Source organism: Medicago sativa, chromosome 7, assembly GCF_051527215.1.
Source record: "Medicago sativa cultivar Bolivia chromosome 7, Bolivia_mono, whole genome shotgun sequence".
NCBI classification, from domain to species: domain Eukaryota; kingdom Viridiplantae; phylum Streptophyta; class Magnoliopsida; order Fabales; family Fabaceae; genus Medicago; species Medicago sativa.
The window spans coordinates 58,548,292-58,560,801 of record NC_140755.1 but is presented as its reverse complement, the minus strand read 5'-3'; the positions used below and the strand labels follow the sequence as shown (position 1 = coordinate 58,560,801).

The window sequence follows — 12,510 nt, the reverse complement described above, 5'->3', positions numbered from 1 at the left end:
ATTGCTCATGCGTAGCATTCTATTTCTCTACAAGCTATTCTAGTTCTTGACAAGCTATGTCAAGGCTCTACTTTCATTCCCTTCCTGAATGATTAAATTGCTACCTGATTCTTATCGTAACATCACATCTCATGTGCTATTCGTCATTGAAATTCTTAATGTTATTCATGCATTTCTTTACCAATATCATTAGGTGTAATGTGCAATGACTACTTGACTTTGAGGGGTTTTTAAAGTTATAAGTGTAACACCCATACCAGACGTATCTAGAAAGTCTAGCACGCGCGTTAATATTAGTACTGGATACATTAAAATTTACAACATAAATTACATACGAATGAATATTTATACAACAAATTACATTCATACATAATTGACATAAACATCTCAACCATACGTATATGATTTCATCCTTAAATCCAAAGCATCCTGCAGCGACATGAACGCACACTTGCTGAAATATCCATCCGACTTCAAGCTTGCATAAAATCCTGCTTATCTGAAACAAATAAGGATTGGGATGAGACATAATGTCTCAGTGAGTTCCCCTAAATCCTAGGCTATAGGCAACCTCAAGGGGAAACCTACGGTCACCACGTGTCTACATTACAACTTGACAGTTGATTATACGTGTGTGGGGACTTGCATACTTAGACGGTAGTGCATACTAGAGCCGTCTTAATCTTATCTTAACTGTTATAGGCTTAACTTCCTATACGTGTCATGGCGGTCAAGGGGGAATCTAGGACCGCATTGCCAAAGATACGCTCTACGTATCGAGGCCTAAACATATCATAATCATGGCACGATTCTAAACCGGACGATTAGGGGAAACCTAAGATCGTCATCGGTATCATGTTCTTTACTTGCTCTATTCCATGCCTTATACTTATCATGTAGCATCTAGTGCTCTTGTTCTTAAACATAAACATGCATGGATTCATTCTTGCATAATCATGAAAAACATAATCATAGTCATATCGTGCATAACGTATCTAAGTTCATTCATAGGTTAGCGTTGAACAAACAGTTATCTGGATTCATTTCACGGATAGTCCCGGGTGGAGTAACCCCGAGATCAATCCCATACATGACCGATGTACGTACATCGGACTCCCTCGGTGTCGTGCGGGTCCCTTGCGGCTTGAACCGTTCCCCTTAGGTCGAGAACCTCCCGTATCCCCCTGGCGTGGATAACAAGAGACACGAGCACCTACGTCTTGTTTACTCAGTGACATGCGGGTCCATTACGGCTTGAATCGTTCTCATTACGAGAACCCCTTGTATCCCTCTGATGTGGATATCAAGAGACATGTCACCTACACATATTAAATCATGGTCTTGTCATGCATATAAGTTAAACATAATCATACATACATGTTTATCTCGGAACCTTAATCGATCCGATTAATGGTAACTTATACTTGTTCATACTTAACATGGTGGAGAGAATAGCTTATCAATCCACGACTTACATACTAGCTAAGTCATTCTAGCTCATGTGCGGAGAGATTATCATTCGTGTCTTACTTACTTATGTATTCATAATCCTATACTTGACATACTTAGTGATTCATGCTATCTTGCTAATTCTCAACAACTATGTTGAGGCTCTACATTCATGCCCTTCTTAATTCATAGCTACCCGAGTAATATCGGCTTAAACTCTCTTGATTCACTCTTGCCATTCATGTTAAGATTGCCATGATTTTCATTTCGAGAATCGTTTGATGTTATGTGCATTGCCTAGATGTTGTTTTAGGGTTATAAAGTTATAAAACGTTGAAAGAAAAGCATCAGAACGCACCACGGACCCTAGAATGGACCAACAGGCCAAAGGATGCTGGCCCATCCAGAGAGCCACACTATTAGCGCAGCTGGGGCGTAGCCCTTGCTGAAGAATTTCGCTATTAGCGTATATTTCGCTAATAGCGTGGTTCTTCGGGTTTGTGGTACAAATTTTGCTATTTTTGACCCAAAACTCATCTTAATGGTTCCTGCAATGCACCAAAACATCCAGCAACATATATATACATTATAAAACATCTTTCATAGCAATATTAACATGTATAAAGCAAGATCAAGGCAAGGGGATAAAATTCTCATATTTCCTAATCTTAACATAATTCATGTTTTTCTTACAAAATAACACATAATCCCAAGGGAGGGTTCTATCTAAGAACTCACCTAACATAATCCTTGCTCTTCCTTCAAATTCCAAGCTCAAACTCTAATCTCCAAATTCCTCACATCATGCTAAAACCTCTTCCTTTTGACGCTTTCTTGCCCAAGAAGCTTCTTTGATCCATGCTTGATCATTAATACCATGACTTTGGAAGGCTTGATGGAGAAAGATTGAGGGAGAGGGGCCGATCCATAGAGAGAGGGAGGAGAGAACACTTTCTCTCAAAACCTAGAGAGAGAAAGAGAAGTGGAAAATGAATATTTTGGGTTCAAACTTGCTTATATACCCCTTGCGTGCGAATATCCAATTAATTGCCCTTCCTCTTGACTCGTGTTTACCTAATACTGATACATAACTCATGCTTAACTGATATTACTTATAAATATCTTCCGTCGTGCTTAACTTTCTTCATCATAATCACTTTCCATAAACCTGAGTCCTCTGCTACATTTAACAGATAAATTTTCCTTTAGTTGATGAGCGGGATATTACAATAAGAGACTGCGGGGAGAAGCCTCATCGAAGCCACTGCACCGCATGAAATTTTAGAAAAAGTGCTTTCTGCGGATTCTGGCTTAAGCCAGCTCCAAGCGAGATGGTTCTGCAAAAATCTGGCTTGAGCTAGATTTTCTCGCTTAAGCGAAGTTCCTCAGCACAGACCTGCAGAATTCGTATTTTTGACCTCTAAACCTCAAAATTGAGTTTCCAATGCACACAAGACACCCAGAACACATAGAAAACAGTTTAGAACAAATACATGACAACAAACAACATAATTTCAATGATTAATGACAAAAGGGGTATTAGGGTTCTAAACCCTCCATAACTTAAATTCATAAATTCTAACATGAATTAACACAACCTAAGGGTGGGTAACTAACTAAAGAACTCACCTAAACAAGTTCCTTGCAATTCCTTCAAGCTTCAAGCTCAAACCCTAGCTTTTGCTTCATCCTTGATTCTTATCCTTTCCAACCAATCCATGCTTTAATCCCTTCCTCCACTTGTTTCTTGCTTGCTAAGCCACCATTATCCATGATTGATCATATTAGGAGGAAGTTTGGAAGATTATGGGAAGAGAGGGAAGGAGGGCGCCACTTCTTAGAGAGAAGGAGGAGAAAATTCTTTCTCTCAAACCTAGAGAGAGAAAGAAGAAGAAAATATGAAGATTTGGCCCCAAAATCGCTTATATACTCCCTTGTGCGTAAGTACTCAAATGCCCTTCGTGTTAAACGCGTTTAATCCGACACTGATACTTAACCCGTATTAAGCTGATGTCATGTAATAAACATTTTCCATCACACTTACTTTCCATAACTTTAATCCTCAGGCACGATCGACTGGTAATATTCCATTAGCTGACGAGTGGGATATTACATAGAAACCTTGCACCTTTGTTAACAGAAGCAGAAACCATATCAAGTCTAAAGGCTATAAAAACTACTGAATGGATGAATAGTACTGAATGAACATTTTAAGAATAGCAGTAAAAAAAAGAGAAAAATCAGTAACAGAAAAGAAGGACAAAATCTGCATTTATTTAACATACTATCCATAAAATTTTGGAGTAAGCGAAACAAATACAACTTGTACTGTATATACAAGTTTGAAGACATAATATCATCATGTTTTTCCATTTCTCATCTATAGATCTATAAATATAATAATCAATGTTTTAATGTACTGATATGCCGCTTGCACATTATACAATTTCTGGCTTTCATCTATCTTTCTATTATCTTTTAAGGCAATCTTCCTTGCTTTCAAAATTTTAATAATGTATTATTCTCCCAAATCGACGACTATTTCATACTTCATTTTTAATTTGATTAAAATGTTCTTAAAGAAAACACAAGCCTATAGCTGAAACAAGATTACATTTTCCAGAATCAGATTAAATGCAAAATTAGATGAATAATAAAGTAGTTTCATATTTTCTGATTTTCTATTTCCACTTGATCTTTCTTAGATGAATAATAAAGTATGAAGGGACCAACATAGTGTGGCACAGTTGAAAAATAACTCGGTCCCTAAACCATGTGGTCATGTGTTGGATTTCAGACAGATGGGTACGGAAGAACATGTGTTCGGTGCGTGAACCTGTTAAGTGGAGTTCGGTGTGTGATCCTGTTAAGTGGATCTTTGTACCTCGAAAGATTTTTGTCTGACTTCGGGCTGAGATACTTTAGGCCACAAAAATTACTAAGGTGTAGATCATTTTGCAAACCAGAATTCAAGAAAAGAATACCATGTTCTATCTCTATACTTCCAATGATGATAACAAAGCACAACATACTTGCTGTGAATTAGCTGGTTGATGCATGTATTATGTATTATTTTGATTGCTATCGTATTATCTTACATTGACAATTTACCTATTGAAGTTACTTCATGACAGAATCAACTGTTCGTTTCTGAATATTTGTATTGAATAAGAATTCAGAAAAACAGTAAAAAAAAATAATAATTAATAATCACTAACTAAGGAAAAAATAGCATATCTGAATAAAATAAAAGTTACAGTTAGTGAATATTTTGCCATTATGAAACAGAATTTGGAACACAATAGAATATGTAAATATAGCAACATAATTGACCACAATTCATTCAGAGGAGGAAACAGGTTAGACCATTTGATTGCTTTCTGAAGCCTACAATCAAATACGCTAAAAGACGTTCTAGAATTTGCCTTGACAATACCTAATTGTAAAAACAGGTTAGACCATTTGATTGCTTTCTACAGCCTACAATCAAATAAATGCACGACGATGTAGATTTGTCATGAATCCGATATGAATCAATAACGACTTAAAGAAGCTGATAGGAACAAGCCTGAATTATCCATTGTTAAGCAAACACTAAACAAGAAAATAGGATCAATTCATTATGATTTTCCTTTTCTCATCTATAAATCTATAGAAAAGATAATTTTGTCCTAATCTACTGATACACGCTGCATGCTCATTAAGATATTTCCAGCTTTAAAGGCATTGGTCTAAACACATTGGTCTTTAAAGGCAATCTTCATAGCATTCGAAATTTAAGTAATGTATTATTCTCCCAAATCAAAGACTATAACATACTCTAGTCTTCTCGTTCCTTTTCTCAAAGCAACCAAAAAACATTTTATATAATATTTAAGGACGTGCCCCGTACAAACCTCTCAAAAATGGTACAAAGGTGGACTAATACCATATTTAGAAATTGAGAAAAAATAATATATATAGAAATTGGTCGAAAATAGCACGATTCACCGGTGAACCCGATTTTTTTTTTTTAAACTAGTGGTAGTTTTTTTTTTTGAATAAATATGGTAGGTTTTTTTGTTGAATAAATGGCAGGTCATATAATCATATGGATTTTTTTTTTGAAGGAATTTAAATTGAGAAAAAAAAACCAACTACATTAAATACAAAGAGATGGGTGGGCCAGATGAGGCAATAACATTTTTTTTTTTAACATTTTTTTGGATGATCCAAACCTTGGATTCGGATATGATGCTATAAATGACACATACAAGGTTAGTCAAATTTGAACTTCGAGCTTTGTCACTCTCGCTTATTTCAGTTTTATATTACTACCTCCATTCCAAAATATAAGATATAAGCAAATGTTGAGTCAACAACAAAAATTAATGTATTTGGTCGGGATCGTATCTATGTTTTGGGTTTAGGGTTGGTTTTCTAGATTTCATTTTCAATATTGATGCTATATGTTTGTAAATTAAAATTGATAGCATCTATGTTTAGAGTTTAGGGTTCAATATCAATGAACCATGAACTGGTTCAGTTCCATTTGTAACAACCAATTTGGTTCCGTTTGAGAAAACCAGTATTCGGTTTGGTTTGGTTTTCTTATCTGAACCAACACCCCTAGGTTGTTGGTTCATCGAAGATATAAGTTGGTTTATTAGACGTGTGTATGCATAAGTTATTTCTATTGCAAAAGTTAAAATAAATTCAAATTGCTTTCATATAAGATATAAGCTGTTTCGATAAGCTATCTTGGAGAGATGTGAATAAGTTGAAAACACTTTCTGAATATGTCACAAGCTGTTTCCATATGCTCATATTCCAGTATATAATCACAAATAAGTCAATCCATACATGCTCTTAGTGTCGTTTGAATAATTTGCTATTTACTCTCCATACAAGGTAGTGGCGGTGTTTTGGAATCCTACGACACAGGAAATGGAAGGGAGGGTTCATTGCATGGGTGATAGTTGTTGGAGAAAGATTATAGCTTGCCCCGCTTTTCCAATTCTAAGATTATAATTACATGAGAACCCATTTTGTTTTGTGGGAAATGAGAGAGTTTGGGGTTCAAGAGTCTTGGACTCAGTTGGTGAATGTTAGTTATGCGCATCTTCAAATTCAAATTGAGGAGCCTGTTAGATTGTTGCTGCCAGTGTGTCTGTCCGAAAATGGTGATGTCCTGATGCTGGCTAATAACTATTCGGATGATGTTGTTATGTATAATCAGAGAGATAATAGAATTGAATATGTTGAACTTCCTAACCAAATTTTTTATGCTCATGACGCATATGCAAAGCTTGGTTTTGCCTCGTCCTTGTCCACATTGAGCTCCAATGTAACAACTATTTATTTTTCTGAATTTATGTTAGACTATGTACGTGGAATGTTTCCGATTGATGTTTACTTAATTGTGTTTTCCTTAGCTAGTTTTACTATTTTGTTGGATGTTCCCATTGGTAATTTTTTCCTAGTTGTTGGATCAAAATCTGTATATTGGATTATGATGTTTTAATTTTATATCAATTACTATCAGTTAGTTTTCAACTTATTGCAGATAAAATAACCTGAGTTAATTTATGGTTCTCCACTTGCTATTTATTTGATTTGCTCCAAACTTTCTGTATCGATGAGAATTACAGGATATTGGTGGTTTTCTTCTGCATTATTTCATTAGCCGCATGCCCAAATGAAACACACGTTACAGTCAGTCATTATATCGATTGGCAAAAAAGAAAAAAAAAGAGATAAACTTCATGTATTTCTTTAATTGTTTCCATCATAAAGATATCTCCCCACCAAAACCAAAACTGGATCATTATTCATTCTTCTGAGTTACATGGCTTATACCTTATATAAACTATTTTTAATTCTATCCGACAGTCAGATGACTAGAGAAGTGTCTGTATCTCAATTTTGTTTACAAATTCAATTTATCAAAAGAAGAATTTACATATATGCAAATACATACTAAAAGTAATGGTTGATTAGTAATAAATTACAGCACAAAAAACTTGAGTCGTTTCTGATCCCTTTACTTGTCAAATTTATCTAATTAGAAAGCACAATATCATTAAATATTGACTTAGCATTCTTCATAACTGCATTATAATTGAAAACAAGCGTGGATGACAGCAGCAAAAATCAGCATCAGCGGTGTTGAGTGTTCCCTACATTTGAGATATCGAAAAAGTTTATTCAAAGAAATCATAAAAATCTAGTTTCTGAAATCTCATTCATAATAATATACAAGCACATAATCAGCTTGTTATTCACATCCCAGCACATTTGGATCAACTACTTCAAGAAAAGAAAGCCAACATCCCAGCACATAATGATATGATTGTATACTTCTATTCCTTATGGTACGTTCAGCAACTTTCCTTGCATCAATCTCTAGAGGAAAAATGAGTTGAATTGTGTTCCAGAGAATCGTGTTCACGGTGTAGGATTGTCCATTGCTGTAACATATTATTATCAGGACCAATGAGCATGAGCTACCAATATAATATATCTTGAACAGAAACCATAATATCTCAACTTAATATAACTTTTAGTATTTCAATTTGATATTTGTGACCACAAGGAGTGGTACTTGGCTCAAAGCATGTCGTGTTAGTTTTGGAATTGGAACTATGAGAATGACTTCTTTTTTGGATCGACATGCATGGTCTGGTTTAGGTGCAGTTGGTGAAACAAGATTAACGCCTGATTTGTCTACTAAAAGGAGGATTCCTTGGTACACAAGTTCTTTCTTACGAGGATGTTCTGAGCTTGTTTATCTTGTTACTTAAGCTCCAACTTCAAATAATTTCTTTCTGTTTTCTTTTGTTAAGTGTGGCTATCACTATTTGATTAATCTTCTAAACAACATTTCCCTGAATCAAAAACTTGGCTTTATTTACTAATAGTGTTTAAACTGATGCAACTACGTTCAGTCCTATTAAAAATTGCCTCCAAGTTTATGTTGCAGTTCGTGAAAAAACATGGTATCATTTGCAAATTGATGTTGAAGTTCATAATTGCCTTTAATTGGAGAAATCGTGGCGCAATTTGGATGAGGAGTTTTGAGGTTTCGTTTGTATTTTTTCACGGCAGGAAGGAAGCAAATTGTGGCTTGATTTCGAGGATTAGGCTCAGTACAATACAGTGAAAGAGCTTCAAATCAAGGCGCGATCCAGACAAATCAAGGTGCGATTTTTTCGTGGGTCTGAGTACTATATAAGGCATCATTCTTCAATTTTTTTAGAGGCTTCAAGAGAGAGAATCATACAAAAATCAAAGGAAGGAATTTTAGGGTTGAGTGTCTTTGGGCATGAGGTTCTTTGGATTGAGAAACACATCACAAACACCTTTGAGTGTCTTTCTTTATTGTTTTCTTTTAGAATTCATTGTGGGTTTGAAAAACGGGTATGAATTAGGATTTGCTCTTTGTGAGTTTGGAAACTAATATCTTGTAACCTATTTGTATTGCTCATTTTCTAACGGATTGGAGAGCTGCTCTCTCCACACATCTATGTTTATTGGTGTGATTTTATCGTATCGAATTCACATTAATAGGTGTCGACCGTCTGGTAAAACCAGTCCACAAGAGTTGGAAAATCTGACAGTTTGGCACTGTAATGGGGGCGTGTATTGAAAGGTGAATGTCTCAGCAATTATTATTATTAGCAAATCTATTTTTGGTGTTCCTCATTGTTTTTTATTTTCAACAAAGTTTAAGTCTCTTTAGTAACAATTATAAACTATCAAATCAATAGGTTGTCATTAGTAAAAATTATAAAATATCAAATTTATAGGTTGTCATTGCACAACACTGTTTCCATGTTTCACTCCATATGAAAGCGATTTTCACTATATGAGAAGAATTAGAAAATGAGTACTTGCAAAATAAAAACATATATTAAATGTCCATACCCACGAACATGCATGATTTATTGGAATTTAGAAAGATATCTGAGCAATCCAACTTCTCAGTTGGAAACAAAGACGGTTTATTTAAAGTAGTTGAAACATGATACCATGCCTCATATCATAGGTTTTTATGGACATATAAATATTAATCAGTGATAGGCATCTTCAAGAATTCTTTTGTGAACTTATATACTTGGAGGCAATATTGAAGTATTCTTCCGCCTCAGAGTAAGATGCAAAACACCAGCCATATTCATTATCAGAATTAGGATAACGTGCGCAAAAGCTCCCAATTCCTCTTTTTGTGCAATCTGTATGAGACTGACAAAATTTGTGATGTTCCTCTTCCATGTCGATAGCATCTGTAGATGGTCGGCGTTCACGTATGCCTACAAATGGATTATTTAAAGGCTTGTTACAACGACAGCGGCTACTACCGCATAGCGGTTTACTATCAAACACTGAACAGAAATCGATACAACTTTGCGCCTCTACCTTCTTCACCGGTATGTTATTGCATAACATTGTTTCCATGTTTCACTCCATATGAAAGTGATTTTTAAATTATCGAAGATTTAGAAATGAGTACTTATTTGCAAAATAACAACATATATTTAATGTCCATACCCGCGAACAAGCATGATTTATTGGAATTCAGAAAGACATCTAAGAAATCCAATTTCTCAGTTCGAAACAAAGATGATTTATTTGAAGTAGTAGATAAATGATACCATGCCTCATATCATAGGTTTTTTTGGACATATAAATATTAAGCAGTGATAGGCAACTTCAAGAATTCTTTTGTGAACTTACACTTGGAGGCAATCTTGAAGTATTCTTCCGCCTCGGAGTAATTTGCAAAACACCAGCCATATTCATTATCAGAATTAGTATAACGTGAGCAAAAGCTCCCGATTCCTCTTTTTGTGCAATCTGTATGAGACTGACAAATTTTTTGATGTTCCTCTTTCATGTCGACTACTACCACATAGCGGTTTACTATCAAACACTGAACAGAAACCGATACAACTTTGCGCTTCCACCTTCTTCATCGGGAACATTACTGTAAAATAGTGAAGCTAGTTAAAATTGGAACAACTTGCACACACCATTATCAAAAAAAGAAAAAACTGGAACAAGTGTACAAGTGTAAAATACATACAAAATCTTGTGACATAATTGCATAGAGAATTCAAACTTCCCCTCACTAAAATTTTGTCGGTAATTATAATATTTTTCAGTTGAGGACTGACATCATCATAAAAATAGAATTAGTCTGACAACAGACTCCGATTATTTTCTCATGAATTCTAAAACATGTAATTAGTAAAGCATGTTATATATAATTGACAAAGACGGTTAAAATTAAATACATACAAAATATGGCAAACAAGAAGACAGCCAAAGTAGTGAGCTTTGCATAAGCCATTGTTTGTTCTCAAGAAAGAACCAGCTACAATTTGTTTGTTTTTTATGAGCTTTAGAATTTGTGTTGTATGAAATCGTTTCTCTCATGCAGCATTTATACACAAAAAGAGATGTTTTTGCCACTTAAATTAAACATGGGTGTAATAACATATTATTGTTGAATAGTGCAAATTGAATTTATATATACATGTTTCACCATTCTCTATATACCAATAAAGAGATATAACAATGATTTCCTAAATAATATGAGAAGCAAGGAACACGAGTTTCATAAATTATTAGTGAAGGAGACATTTTGTGACTGAAGGTAAACAAACACAAAACTCTTTTTTACTTATATGACTGAAGGAGACTCACATGGCATGGATATATTCAATTGTAATGCCGTAGTCTTTGTCAATTGAAATTTCACCAATCTCCATATTTGATTGGGACCCTAACAAAATGTGTAGGGCCATCGATAAATAAAAAGATCCGATTTAGGCCTTTACAAAATTAAACCAAGACAATTTCGTCTCTGAACCAGTTTCTATCATTGAACCAACGATCTGTACTATTGCTTTACCCATATGGCGTTAAAAGTGTTGTTAAGTTTCAATGTGAAATGAAAATTAAAATAATTTTAAGGGGACAAATTAATAACTCGTTCAAAAAATAAACCAAAAGAATTAAATGGTAACCAAAAGTAGAGAATGAAGACGAAGTGCTCAACGAAGAACCTCAATTATTGTGAACAACTCTAAACGTCCAAGTTGACACTTTCTAAGGACCAAAATTCAAAGAAAACACTCCCAATTTATTTAAAGAGACAATAGTGTATTGCTGCCGTGTATAATATTTGTATAAAAAATATGGACTACAACTCTAAATTCGACATATGATAGTTTTAGACCTCAATTTATTTCGGATATGGAGGAGCTTTCTCTTCTCCACCTCCTCATCAATTTCAGCAGCCTCCAAGACACCAAAAGACAAAAACAACGGACATTACCAGCTCGTTAAGATGCATTTTTTTTTATGCATACTCGGAACTATTATTGTGAGTCTTGACACACAATCTAACATCAAATAACGCAAATCTGATGGATTGCATCACTACCAGGATGTGATAATGTCTTTATTGCTTCCTTACTTGTTCCAACACTTAAGCCTCATACCATATTAAAAAGGTAAGAATCGCTTAATTGTTTAGCAACATGAAATAAATTAGTCTTCTATTATCATCACACTCATCAGTGCTCAATCATAAATCACATTTCTTTAACGCTAAACTCATAAAATTAGATCCGGACCAAAATATTCTCACAACATGAAATAAATTAGTCTTATATTAAGCTTTCAATTTGAGTAGTACAGTATCCAAAACTGATTACATTTGGTACTATCTCCCCTAGCATAGAAAGTAAAAATCATGCATATGTGAATGTCGTCTATGAAGTTTAAGAGATCAACTGTGAAGTCAACACTTGGTCGATAGTGAAATTGAATGCAATAGTACACCAAGTTTTTCAAGTCATTTATGGCTATACATTTGAAACTTGCTATTAAACATGCTTAGAACTAGTTTTCACAAGAACACATTGAAACACCTGATCACATTATTATGGACATCTACATAACAGCAATATCTAGACAAGGAGAGATGCGTCTAAAATAATTACAAATCTGTGTTTAGTTCAATGATTTCATAAAATAAATCCTAAGGAAACATGAAGAATATAATATTAGACT

General features: G+C 34.5%; 2 pseudogenes; one reads left to right on the top strand and one right to left on the bottom strand.

The window, feature by feature from the left end:
* LOC146907170 (F-box/kelch-repeat protein At3g23880-like) overlaps positions 1 to 6,872 on the top strand; it is a 43,226-nt pseudogene extending 36,354 nt beyond the window's left edge.
* Positions 6,873 to 9,516: 2,644 nt separating this feature from the next.
* LOC146907169 (albumin-1 pseudogene) lies at positions 9,517 to 9,885 on the bottom strand (annotated as a pseudogene).
* Positions 9,886 to 12,510: the final 2,625 nt, after the last annotated feature.